Here is a 12,834-nt window from a genome sequence, read left to right as displayed (position 1 = left end):
AAGTCCAAACGGTGCGTTTCACATTTCCTGACTTAAGTGATACGGTGCGTTTCGATGCTAATGTTTAAACACTAAACACTAGAGCTAAAAACGGCACCGTTGCATCCCAACCTTCATTCTTCATCAGTGGCTAACTGCATCTTTGCTTGCACTTCATCATTGACTAGCTACATATGTGCTTGCACTTGCTGTGCATTTTGCATTCTGTTCTACAAGGCACACATTCATGGTGAATCTGCAACTGGTAGTCTTGTGGACTTTGGCCTCTACTTTGACCTCAATTATCTGAAGTTCCACCAGATCCAAGGTGCTGAGTTTAGGCCTTTCATCTTCCTCCCTAAAATGGAGCATTCAAGGCAAGGAGTTTACATAAATAGTTGGTAAAAAAAATGGTAAATTATAATTTTTTGATTCCTGAAATTTGGGTTAAATATTTTGGTCTTCAAATTTTAAAAATTTAGGCTTGGTCCTTGAAATTTAAAAAGTAAACAATTTTGTTCCCTTGACTATGGTTTGATTCAATTTTGATCCTTTAAATATAAAGGTTAGTTTGATTTTAATTATTTAAATATGTTGTTGGTTTGATTTGGTCCCTAAACAATGGATATTTTGGTGCAATCTCTTAGTCACATAAATCGAATATTTTAATTATTTAACTTTTTAAATTTGATAAACCAAAATCGAACCTCCACCAAATTTCAGGCACTAAAACTATAATTTATCTAGAAAAAAAGGTTGCATTGGGTTGGATTGAGGGAGAAGCAAATAAAGTGCATTTCTAGCTTTTAAAAATTACTCACAAAAGCACAGGAAAACCATGCCATATATACGTTACAGAAACTACATGTATAACAGAAATAATAAACTAAAGTCACAAAACTTCATTCAATTTTCAACATTAAACGAAAGTAATTTCTGTACTTGTTCAAGGCATGTGTAAGTCATAACTAAATGTGACTGTTATTTAAGTTAGCAAAAATGCTTTCACCATTCTACCCAAAAAAAAAAAAATGCTTTCAGCTTCCTCTTTTCGCTTTTAGACATACACACCAGAATTAGATAGCTATATGAGCATCGTAGAATTGTACACCCCAAAACCTCTCACTGTTCTTTCTTTCTCTCATATTTTCCTTCACTTTCGTGGGTTTCACTGTTCTCAGCTTCTTGCTTGTTTCCCAAGCTTCCCCCTCTTCATGTTATCTCAGCTCTCCCTCATCACCATTTTCATCTCCTTCTCTAAAGTCTTCTGATTACTCTCCGATTAACTTAGTCTCTCTTTTATCAACAACTTTTGATGATGAGGATGAGCCAAAACTATCAAAGACTGTGATGGTGCTGTTACCGGCTCATGGGATTGTTAGGAATAATGTTTCTGAGGAGGAGAGAGATTTCTAGGAGCAACCAGATGGGCAGGGATACAAACACTACAAGAAAAGAGTCTACTAGCAAGGGTAAAAGAGAAAGATGTAACTAAAGTTGATGTGTTTAGTAGTTTAGTCCCTTGAATGTACATATTTCCAGCACTCATTTATTGTGACATATGAATGGTAACATTAGTAGATTAAAATATTGGTCAACTCTTAATGTCTAGTGGAATTCATGGTTCATAAATTTTTTCCTAATGAAATCCTTCATTGTCTCATCAAAGCAGCAAAAGTTTTTATGTTTCTAGCTTCTATCACACATTTGACCAGTTCAGCATGATGTCTATACAATTTTTACATTTAATTATGTATGGAAATCAGTTAGTCAATTTGTTTTGTAATAACAACAGTGAGTTTTTGGATATATTTGATGTAAAACATTTCAAGTGGACTTTACAAGTTAATGTACGCGTTGTATCATCTCTTCCTTCCACGCAATTGATGTCAAGGCAGACCATTGAAAACAAGATTCCTTATGATGTTTCTCCACTCTGGATTTGAAACAGATTCTTTATGCAAGTAAGGAATTCTTTGTTGATGGAAATTCCATCTGCTGCATTTTATCATGATTTAGCTGCTAAGGTGAGGTTAGGACTGGAAAGCAATTAAAAAAAATTACATATAGTTTACACTTATAACTTCTTAACATTGTGTTAATTCAAATAAATTTCACCAACAAAGTGTTAGTAGGTAGAATGCGAATTCAGAATTAAAAAATCATTATGATTTTTTCTTTTTTATAAAGACCAGTCTATTAGATATATGTGCGTGCATGTGTGCCAGTTATTCATATTTGAGTTTCCCTTGAAATACATTTGAGTCTAACAGAGGCAAATCATTTTCTCCTCATAATTTTCAAATTTGATGGATCATGCAGATGATTGAAGAGGGTGTTCTGGTGTTGAAAGGTTTAGATTCTAAACTCTCAAAGAATCTTCCATATGATCTGCAGAAGCTTCGATGTAAGGTACATGGAAATCAATCTCCATTAAATTCATATCAAACAATCATCAATGCAGTTCTATAGCCTAATTATGCCCATTTCATCTTCATATTGCAGGTAGCCTTTCATGCATTAAGATATGTAGCACCAATTAGGGAGCTTGGAAATTGGCTTGCAAGGAGGATGTGGATTGAAGGCCCTTTCATTGCCCTCCATCTCTAGCTAGAGAAGGATGTGTGGGTCAGAACTGGATGTTGCATTGGTTTGGGCATAGAATATGATGACATCATCACCAAGGTTCTCAACCCTAATACCTGACAGGAAGGTTAAACATGACCTACACTCAACGACAACTTGCTGGACTATGCCCCATAAATGCACTAGAAATGGCAAGGTAAATTAGAAACTCAGAACTGCATATGTATAATCCTTGATAAAGATTTTTAAGACTATAACTGGAGAGAATTTTAAATGTTCTATCATTGCAGGCTCCTAAAAGCTCTAGGAGCACCCGGAAGTGCATGGGTATATGTTGCAGGGGGAGAGCCATTTAGGAGAAACAAGGCTTTGCAGCCACTTCTGGCAGAATTTACAAATGTTGTGACAAAGGAAAAGTTGGCACAAAATGGAGAACTTTCACAGTACATTAACAAGTCCTCAGCTCTGGCTGCCATTGACTACATTGTCTCCCTGAGCAGTGATGTCTTTGTACCTTCACATGGCGGAAATATGGGACGAGCAATGCAAGTCAGGCATAGGAAATATATAAAGCCAAACAAGCAATCCATGCTTCCTTTTTTCGATGATACCTCCATTTTTGATGCAGAATTCAGAAGTATCATGAGAAAACTGCACAGAAAATCTCGGGGGCAACTTGAGATGAGAGCTAAATTGTGATTGGGAACCTCAATGAGTATACTCATTTGTAAATTATTTCATATAAATTTGTAAGATTTTTGTTCATCCATCAAATCACTACTAGCATTATGTACAGTACTACATTGTTTGGTCTAATGCTGAAAGCCCAGGAAACAGCACCACATGAACCTCTTTCACTTATAGCCTTGGGATTGGTATTTCTTCTTTGCATTAGACAAGCATAGATGCATCTTACATTGATGCTATGTGCTATGATAAGGCTGCCCAAAGATCTTTTGAACAGTGAGAAAGCCATTATCTCTGCTTTTTTGCAAAATAAAATGATTTTCATTTTTGTTTTCTGAAAACCTCCTACATCCTACAAGGATGGAGCAAATGATTTCTTAAAGAAAATGGATCTCTATCAAACATAAAACCAGTGTACTCCAAGATTAAATCATAAACCAAATCTAGAAAATTAACTGTTAACAAAAAGAGAGGATGACTAATCCTCAATACTTATTCTTGAAACACCACAAGCAATGAACCATGCAAAACATAACAATCAAACTCATCAAGGAAAGGAAAAAGCTAAAAGTTAGATGACTAAGAAGTAAGATCACAATTGAGTCCTTCCTACTGTCATTCATTCCTTCCAACTTTGGCAGTTTAGCTAATTGATTGTTGTCCAATGCTTAACTCAATCTCCAAAGGTTTGGAAACAAAGGTTGGCATAGTTTTCAAAATCATCACTACATTATATATGCAAAATGATGTAACAATTCAAACTCAATTGAGTATTAAGCAAGATTAGTGTTTATATAAATTTCAAACGTTTAAAACGAAGAAATTGCATACACAATCCTGCAATTCAAGAAGCCATCATACTCATCTTGAAGAGCTTTTGGTAAGTCGAAGTGGAATAATGTCACAAAAGGGCTTATGCCTTCACAAGGTTAAAACATTAAATAAGTACAAATTGGAAGTGATGTCCTTCAAGATATAATATAAGAATAAGTGGTCATTGAAAGTAAATTTAAATTGTGTTCTTACCATTTTGGAGTAGTTCATTGATAAAATGGTTATAGAAACGAATGCCTCTTGGTTAACGCCACCGCCCCACACCCCCCCCCCCCCAAAAAAAGGCACTCTGTCTGCAATAATTTGACAACAATGCTACAGACAGAGTCCATTCTACCAAATAAAAAGTAAAATACGGAAAGAGAAAATCAATTTCCTTGTTCCACTTTTCTGAGGTTGTACAGGTTTTAATCCTTTTATTATGCAGCAAATGACCATATGAGGTTGGGTCATACCTAAGAAGCACGGGTGCGTTTCGGGATTCGGGTGTGGGTATGGTGCGGGACTCGGCAATTTTTAAAAAATGTGGGTGCGGGTGCGGCGGGACTCTGCGATTAAAAAATTATTAAAAATATTTTTATTATATTTTTAATATATTGCTAAGCATAAGTTTCTGTGCTAGCAACTTCGTCCATTGCAAATTCAATAGATTCAATTTAACCTATTAAGTATTAACTAAATAAATTAGTAATAAATCAAACCCAGCTCACAGAACACAAATCACAAATCACAACTCACAAATCAAACTAACTAACAAATCACAAATCAAACTATTAACTAACAAATAATAACAAACAAATTTAACCTACAAATAATAACTATTAACTAACAAATCACAAATCAAACTAAGATTGAATAAGGTACCTGAGTTGAGAATGCGTGAGAGAAAGCTGAAGTTTGAATGGCTGTGTGGCTGAGTGGCTGTGTCTAGACTCTAGAGTGGCTGGGATGCACGAACTGAGTGAGTCAATGAAGCAGCCAAGCAACCAGAGCACAGAGAGAAGAGAGAGACGAGCGATGGAGATTGGAGGGAGGGAGTGAGTCAGTGAAGCAGTCGAGCAACCAGAGAGCACAGAGAGAAGAGAGAGACGAGCAATGGAGAATGGAGTGAGGGAGGGAGTGAACACTGAGCAGCCCAGCAACCAGAGAGCACAGAGAGAAGAGAGAGACGAGCGATGGAGACCGATGGAGATGGAGTGAGGGACGGAGGGTCTTTGGAGTTTTTGGACAAAGTGAGAGTGCGTGAGAGAGTTTTAGGTTTTAGGTTAAGTCAAACCGTGCGTTTTGTACCTTTTTTTTTTTTTTGAATTTCGGCCTGAACCGGCGGTTTCGGCCGATATGGCCGAAATGGCCGAAACGGCCCGAATCGGGCCGAGTCGGCCTGATTTGAGCCACGTCGGCGTGAGTCGGCTTCGCCACGTGGCCCGACGCGGCCTGACGCGGCACGGACACGCGGTCAACGGTGTCCGACGCGCATTGCGCGTCGGTATGCGTCCGACGCGGGTGCGGCGCCAGTGCTTTCTAGGGTCATACCTTAGGCTCAAATCTTAAGCAAAAGCATTTCAGATTAGTTCAGTGTTGAATGTGATTACAGTAAATAGGATAGGTTTTAGCATTCTTACCATGTTTCTAGTGATAGATGTCCAAAACCTCAGAAGCTAATTAGCAAGAACTGATTTTTTTTTTTTCCCAAAGGCAAATACCAAGGGAGATGCGAGTCACAACAAATTTTCCTCTCATATGACATTCACATAAATTAACAAAACATTAAATCAATGCTTGTCTCAAAATTTTACTATAAATTCTGTATCATGAAGTTCAAGAAGACATAAGTGAAAAGGTGAAACTACCACAACCATGCTACTCACCTATGTTGACAAACAAGACATTGGCTCACTACTCACTCTTGGACTTGTCGTGGAGGTTAGTTAGTTTCAAGATTCCAATTCAAGGTAAAACAGAGATGGAGTACCAATAAACTCTTTATCAATGTGATAAAAAAAGAAAAAAGAAAGATAAGAACTCATTCGTGCAGTCTAAAGTGCCTATCACACAGTATTAGCCCTTCCAAAAAATAGTAAATTTGTAAAGACAAAAGTTACATGAACTGATCACCTTTTACAATCTTAAACCATAGTAAAACCAAGTCTAGCGATCCCAAGCCCCTACCTACTCCCTTACCTATCCCGATCAGTTTGTTACTAAAGGGAGTTGGTGGAGTGCTGCAAACCGAACTAGTTCGCCTCTTGCCTCAACTGGCAACTTGGAGCTGAGCTTTCCTTTTCCGGCGAAGCCCAACTCAGTTTGAAGATAGAGGATGAACTGTGCCTCCTCCATGTCAGAAATGGGAAGCACCTTCATGTCTTTGAGCTTCTTAAACACTCTCTTGGCATTGTGCTCCACCTTCTTCAGCTTCAACTGAGTAAGGTTCACCTCCTCAATTGCTTCTCCGAGCTTGTTCATCAACTTCCGGATCATGTTCTTCAGAGACATGACGATCGGATCCAGATGTGCTAGCCTTGTTACTACGTATGAGTTAGAATGCAAAAGAAAGAAGAAAAAGGAAGAAAGACTGAAAGTGTTTTAGACAATCACTACAAGAAAAAAGACTTAATACAACGAAAAAAGTCATTGCAATAACAATTAATGTCTTGTAATAGGTGTTATTGCAATGACAAAAAAGTCGATGCAAGCCGTTGTAATAAACTCCGAGGCAATAGTTTATGCAACACTAGATTTGTTGCAATAAATTCCATATATTGCAACGATTTATATATTGCAACAATTTACTTTGAAAATCTCGTTGCAATAGTTTTTTTTTTTTTTTTTTAATAAAAAAAGTAATAGGTTTATGCAACACTAGATTTTTGTTGCAATAGACGTCCAAAACCTCAGAAGCTAATTAGCAAGAACTGATTTTTTTTCCAAAGGCAAATACTAAGGAGATGCGAGTCGACAGCAAATTTTTCCTCTCATATGACATTCACACAAATTAACAAAACATTAAATCAATGCTTGTCTAAAATTGTCTATAAATTTTGTATCATGAAGTTCAAATGAAGACATAAGTGAAAAGGTAAACTACCACAACCATGCTACTCACCTATGTTGACAAACAAGACATTGGCTCATGCTTACTCTTGGGACTTGTCATGGAGGTTAGTTAGTTTCAAGATTCCAATTCAAGGTAAAACAGAGAGAGTACTAATAAACTCTTCATTAATGTGATAAAAAAAGAAAAGAAAAAGAAAAAAAAAGATAAGAACTCATTCATGCAATTTAAAGTGCCTGTCACATAGTATTAGCCCTTCCAGAAAATAGTAAATTGTAAAGATGAAAGTTACATGAACTGATCACCTTTTACAATCTTAAACCATAGGACCCAAGTCTAGCGATCCCAAGCCCCCTACCTACTCCCTTACCTATCCTGATCAGTTTGTAACTAAAGGAGTTGGTGGAGTGCCGCAATCTGAACTAGCTCGCCTCTTGCCTCAATTGACAACTTGGAGCTGAGCTTTCCTTTTCTGGCAAGCCCAACTCAGTTTGAAGATAGAGGATGAATGCCTCCTCCATGTAGAAATGGGAAGCACCTTCATGTCTTTGAGCTTCTCAAACACTCTCTTGGCATTGTGCTCGCCTTCTTCAGCTTCAACTGAGCAAAGTTCACCTCCTCAACTGCTTCTTTGAGCTCATTCATCAACTTTCGGATCATCTTCTTTAGAGACATGATGATCGGATCCAAATGTGCTAGCCTTTGTTACTACTATGAGTTAGAATGAAAAATAAAGAAGAAAAAGGAAGAAAGACTGAAAGTGTTTTAGACAATCACTACAAGAAAAAAGACTTAATAAACGAAAAAAGTTGTTGCAATAACAATTAATGTCGTTGTAATAGGTGTTATTGCAACAACAAAAAAGTCGATGCAAGCTGTTTATTAAATTCTGAGGCAATAGGTTTATGCAACACTAGATTTTCGTTGCAATAATTCCATATATTGCAACGATTTACTTTGAAAATCTCGTTGCAATAGGTTATTTTTTATTAAAAAAAGTAATAGGTTTATGCAAAACTAGATTTTCTTGCAATAAATTCAACAACACATTTTAATGTAACATAATAATTATTGCTATAATCTCATGTTGATGTAATAAATTTAAGTTACTATTACAATAAAAAAACAACCTAGAGATGTAATAGTATATATATTACATCTTTTTTTTTTTTTTTGTTGCAATAATACTTGTTTTATTATGTCTTTTTTCCTGTAGTGAATATCAAGGTGATTGCTTCAATATATAATGCAATTCAATACTGTTCAATGATTCTTCATTAATAGTCCAATCACTCCCACTCATACTCCCACAACCCAACGGCTCTCCTTCTCCTTTTAGCTTCTCGTTTCTTTCTTTGATTTTCACAACCTCTCCATTTCTTTCTTTCATCTTTCTTAGGACAAAGACTCTCACTGTTGGAGAAAGAATACTATACTTCAGTATTACAAACTCAACTAGCATCTTCACCAATAAAAGATTGACACCTATACAAAAAAACAGTCAGCATACACACCTTATACACCTGAAAAGACAAATATACCCTTGAAAAGACAAAATACCCCGAAAATCCGATACAATCAAGTTCTTCGAGAACCCAGTTCACTTCTCAAGGACAAGGGTTAAAAGCACGATTCCCATCTAGCTCTGACCTCAAAGAAATGAAGAAACAGAGAAACCAAACATCAATGACAAAATTGGTGCTTTCACATCCCAAGTTACTCTTTTCTCTTGTATAATTTTCCCATACATTCAAATTTACCATTTTTCTTTTGTGGGTAACTTTATATTTGGCCTTTTCGCATAGTCCATAATTTTACTAATTTTTTTGTGAATTTTAAGAGTAATTCTTGCATAATATTATGCTACTTATAATGGGATTGTGACATATTTCTACAAATTGAGGTTAATTAGAATGATATGTGTTAAGGTCACCATGTTTGTTAAGATTAGTGAAAATTTCGTTGAAATTTTCCTAATCAAAGTTAGCAAATTGTATAGTAAGCATAATTTATTATAATCACTTTAAGTATTTTCGTGAGTCGTGATTAGGTTTGCAGTCTTAAAATATTACTTTTTTATCTCTCAAGTTTGGCCCATCGGCCTTGCCATACACAATAGATTTTAGGTTAATGGGTTGAGCTAAAGGCTAACCAGAGTTATAGTCAGTTAACTATGATGATAATTGAAAAATAGCATGAATTTCCTTCTTATTATTAATTCTAATTTCATGTTCTTCCATCAAATAGTATCAACTATCTAAATCTTCAAATTCATCCTCCATAAAATAATTTTATATGAAATTATTTGGTAGTTTTATTATTATTATTATTATAAACTAAAATCATAAATTTCTCCAAAAAAAAAAAAAAAAAACTAAAATAGAAATCTTTCACCATGACTTTACCATAACCAACAGCTAAAGTAAAACTCCATATTTTCACAAAAATTAAATTTTATAGATTTTAATAAATTTTTAACCTAAAAAAAGGTATAAGTTAAAATTTTATCAATCAATCGCGTTGTCCTATTTATAGCATCAATTTAACCCATGTATGATTCTCCCAAAAAAAAAAAAAAAAACTCATGTATAAAAAAAAAAAAAAAAAGAAGTTTGGCCAAGAGAGAAAAACTCACAAAAAGAAAAAGAAAAGAGAAAGCCCACCAACTAACCCAACTCTCAAGCCCAGCCCAACACAAACAACATAGAAGATGACATCGTAGACCCACAGCCATTTTTAACTCTACACAGTCCACAGCAGTAGAAGAAATGGCTGAGAAGGGAAATGACAAGGATTTTCAGACGATGAAGGAAGTTTGGAGAGTTGTCAAGGCAACTAGGCAAGAGTTCACAAAAGCACAAAAACGTACTGATGCATTGGCCGACAATGTTGTAAACTTGTCAGAATTGCCAGTTTCCTCTTGTAAGTATAGGCTATTACTTCATAAATCTTATTACAATAGATTGCAAATAATTGACCAAAAGAAGTTGGTTAAATTATTGCAATGATATATTTATTGTAATAAATAATTACTTCATTTTGTCATGACGATAGATTATGAAATAATTGATACTAGGTTATTGTAATGATATATTCGTTGCAGTTTCATATTTGTCATTGCAATAGATTGTAAAAGAATTAATATCAAATTATTGCAATGATAATTTTGTTGCAATAAGCTATTAGTTCGAAATTTTCATTGCAATAGATTGCAAAAATAATTTGTATTAATTTATTGCAATGATTTTTTTCATTTTAAGTTATTGCAACAATTTTTCGATGCATAGCATTTAAACCTTCTGTTCTTCTAAAAATACAACTATATGTATTATTGGTATAATTATTTGGTATTTTATATAAAATAAATAAATAAAATGAATAAAAATACAACTATATGTATATATAAATTTTTTTAAAAAAATTATACATAAGAGAAGCCCAATAAAATCAAGTCTTTCTTGGGCCTTTCTTTGGGCTAGGACTAAGACAAAACCAGGCTATGCTGAAATGACAAAAACACCACTTCTTAATCCTCAACTCTTCGACTAATTAATGTCTAACAATATTTCCTGCCCTAATAATTATGTTTAACTTAAACCAAATAATTTTCCATACCATTTCAATCCAATCCAATCCAAAACCCTAATTCTTGGTTCCCTATCCCCTCTCTATATAAATACCTATCTATGTCTTGGAAGAAAATAGAGGAACATGAACACACAAAATCGGCAGTTCCACGATCTAGAAAACCCTATACAACAACCCACTCGCAGTCCACAGCAGAGATGGCAGAGAAGGCAAATAAGAAGGATTTTCAACTCATGAAAGAAGCTTGGAAAGCCATCTAGAAGGCCAAAGAGGAGTTGACAACGGCGTAAGAACGCGTTGATGCGTTGGCTGGCAATGTTGTAAACTTGTAGGAATAACCAGTTTCATCCAAGAATGAGATACAAGCAATTAAGTACCTGAAGGAGCACCACAATTTCCAGGGTCAGGGGAAGATTTCCAAAGAGCTTCCTAAAAAGGCCAAAGTCGCTATAAAGGCGAAGGGGACTACAAGGATTTCAATCACATGAATCCCCTTCTTAGCCAAAATGAATATTAAAAAAAAGAACTGTAGACAAGCATCAGGACCTTTTGTCTAGTTGCAATAAACAATTTACAGTTTCAAATATCTTGTAAGTATAGGCTATTACTTCATGAATCTTATTATAATAGATTGCAAATAATTGACCAAAAGAAGTTAATTAAATTGTTACAAGGATATATTCATTGTAATAGATAATTGCTTTATTTTGTCATGACAATAGATTATGGAATAATTGATACTAGGTTATTGTAATGATATATTCGTTGCAGTTTCATATTTGCTATTGCAATAGATTGTAAAAGAATTAATATCAAATTACTGTAATGATAATTTTGTTGCAATAAGCTATTGGTTTGAAATTTTCATTGCAATAGATTGCAAAAATAATTGGTATTAATTTATTGCAATGATTTTTTTCATTTTAAGTTATTGCAACAATTTTTCAATGCATAGCATTTAAACCTTCTGTTCTTCTAAATCCAAAAAAATATATAAAAAATGATTCTCATTTTTAGTACTACACTACTACTACTTTCAAAGTTGAATATAATATTTTTATTTTATTCTATGAAGGGTGATATCACATTTCTGGGAACTACTGAATAGTTGCTAGCACATATTTGGAAGTAATTGAATGTTTGGAGAAGTATTTTTCTTTCTATATTGGCAAATGAAGTGGAAAAACTTCTCTATTGTAAATCCATTATGCACCACTATTAGGGATAGATGGGGAGTGGAGTAGAGTTTGTTGAAAATAAGTTAATTTTTGGTTAAATCTACTCTACTATATTGTTTTTCCCGAAATCAAAAAGGGAAAAACAATATTAATGAAAAAGCAAAAATTGTGAAACTAACTACAAACCCATTTCTAAAAGAAACTTCAAATACACAATATTTATGTTGCTTATAAAATTTAAAGGCTCTCCATAAAGTCCACTATTATTTTCGTTGCTCATAGGCATAATTGAATTGTTGCTGATAAAGTCTAACACTAGGCCTAACAATAAATTGTTAGTAACACTAAAGAATTTTATGGACTATTCTGATCTTTGGGTGGGATTGGGATTAAAGAAGAGGTATAAGATGATGCCAACAAGCACATCACTTCACCCTCAAAAAAAAAAAAAAAAAAAAATTTCATATTTGTCATTGCAATAGATTGTAAAAGAATTAATATCAAATTATTGCAATGATAATTTTGTTGCAATAAGCTATTAGTTCGAAATTTTCATTGCAATAGATTGCAAAAATAATTTGTATTAATTTATTGCAATGATTTTTTTCATTTTAAGTTATTGCAACAATTTTTCGATGCATAGCATTTAAACCTTCTGTTCTTCTAAAAATACAACTATATGTATTATTGGTATAATTATTTGGTATTTCATATAAAATAAATAAATAAAATGAATAAAAATACAACTATATGTATATATAAATTTTTTTTAAAAAAATTATACATAAGAGAAGCCCAATAAAATCAAGTCTTTCTTGGGCCTTTCTTTGGGCCAGGACTAAGACAAGACCAGGCCATGCTGAAATGACAAAAACACCACTTCTTAATCCTTAACTCTCCGACTAATTAATATCTAACAATATTTCCCGC

General features: G+C 34.2%; 1 pseudogene; it reads left to right on the top strand.

Moving 5' to 3' along the window:
- The first annotated feature begins 1,730 nt into the window (after window positions 1–1,730).
- Window positions 1,731–3,264, top strand: LOC112013397 (O-fucosyltransferase 37-like; annotated as a pseudogene).
- The last annotated feature ends 9,570 nt before the right edge of the window (window positions 3,265–12,834 follow it).

Source organism: Quercus suber, unplaced genomic scaffold (assembly GCF_002906115.3).
Source record: "Quercus suber isolate HL8 unplaced genomic scaffold, Cork oak 2.0 scaffold_236, whole genome shotgun sequence".
NCBI lineage: Eukaryota > Viridiplantae > Streptophyta > Magnoliopsida > Fagales > Fagaceae > Quercus > Quercus suber.
This window is presented reverse-complemented; position numbering and strand designations above follow the sequence as displayed.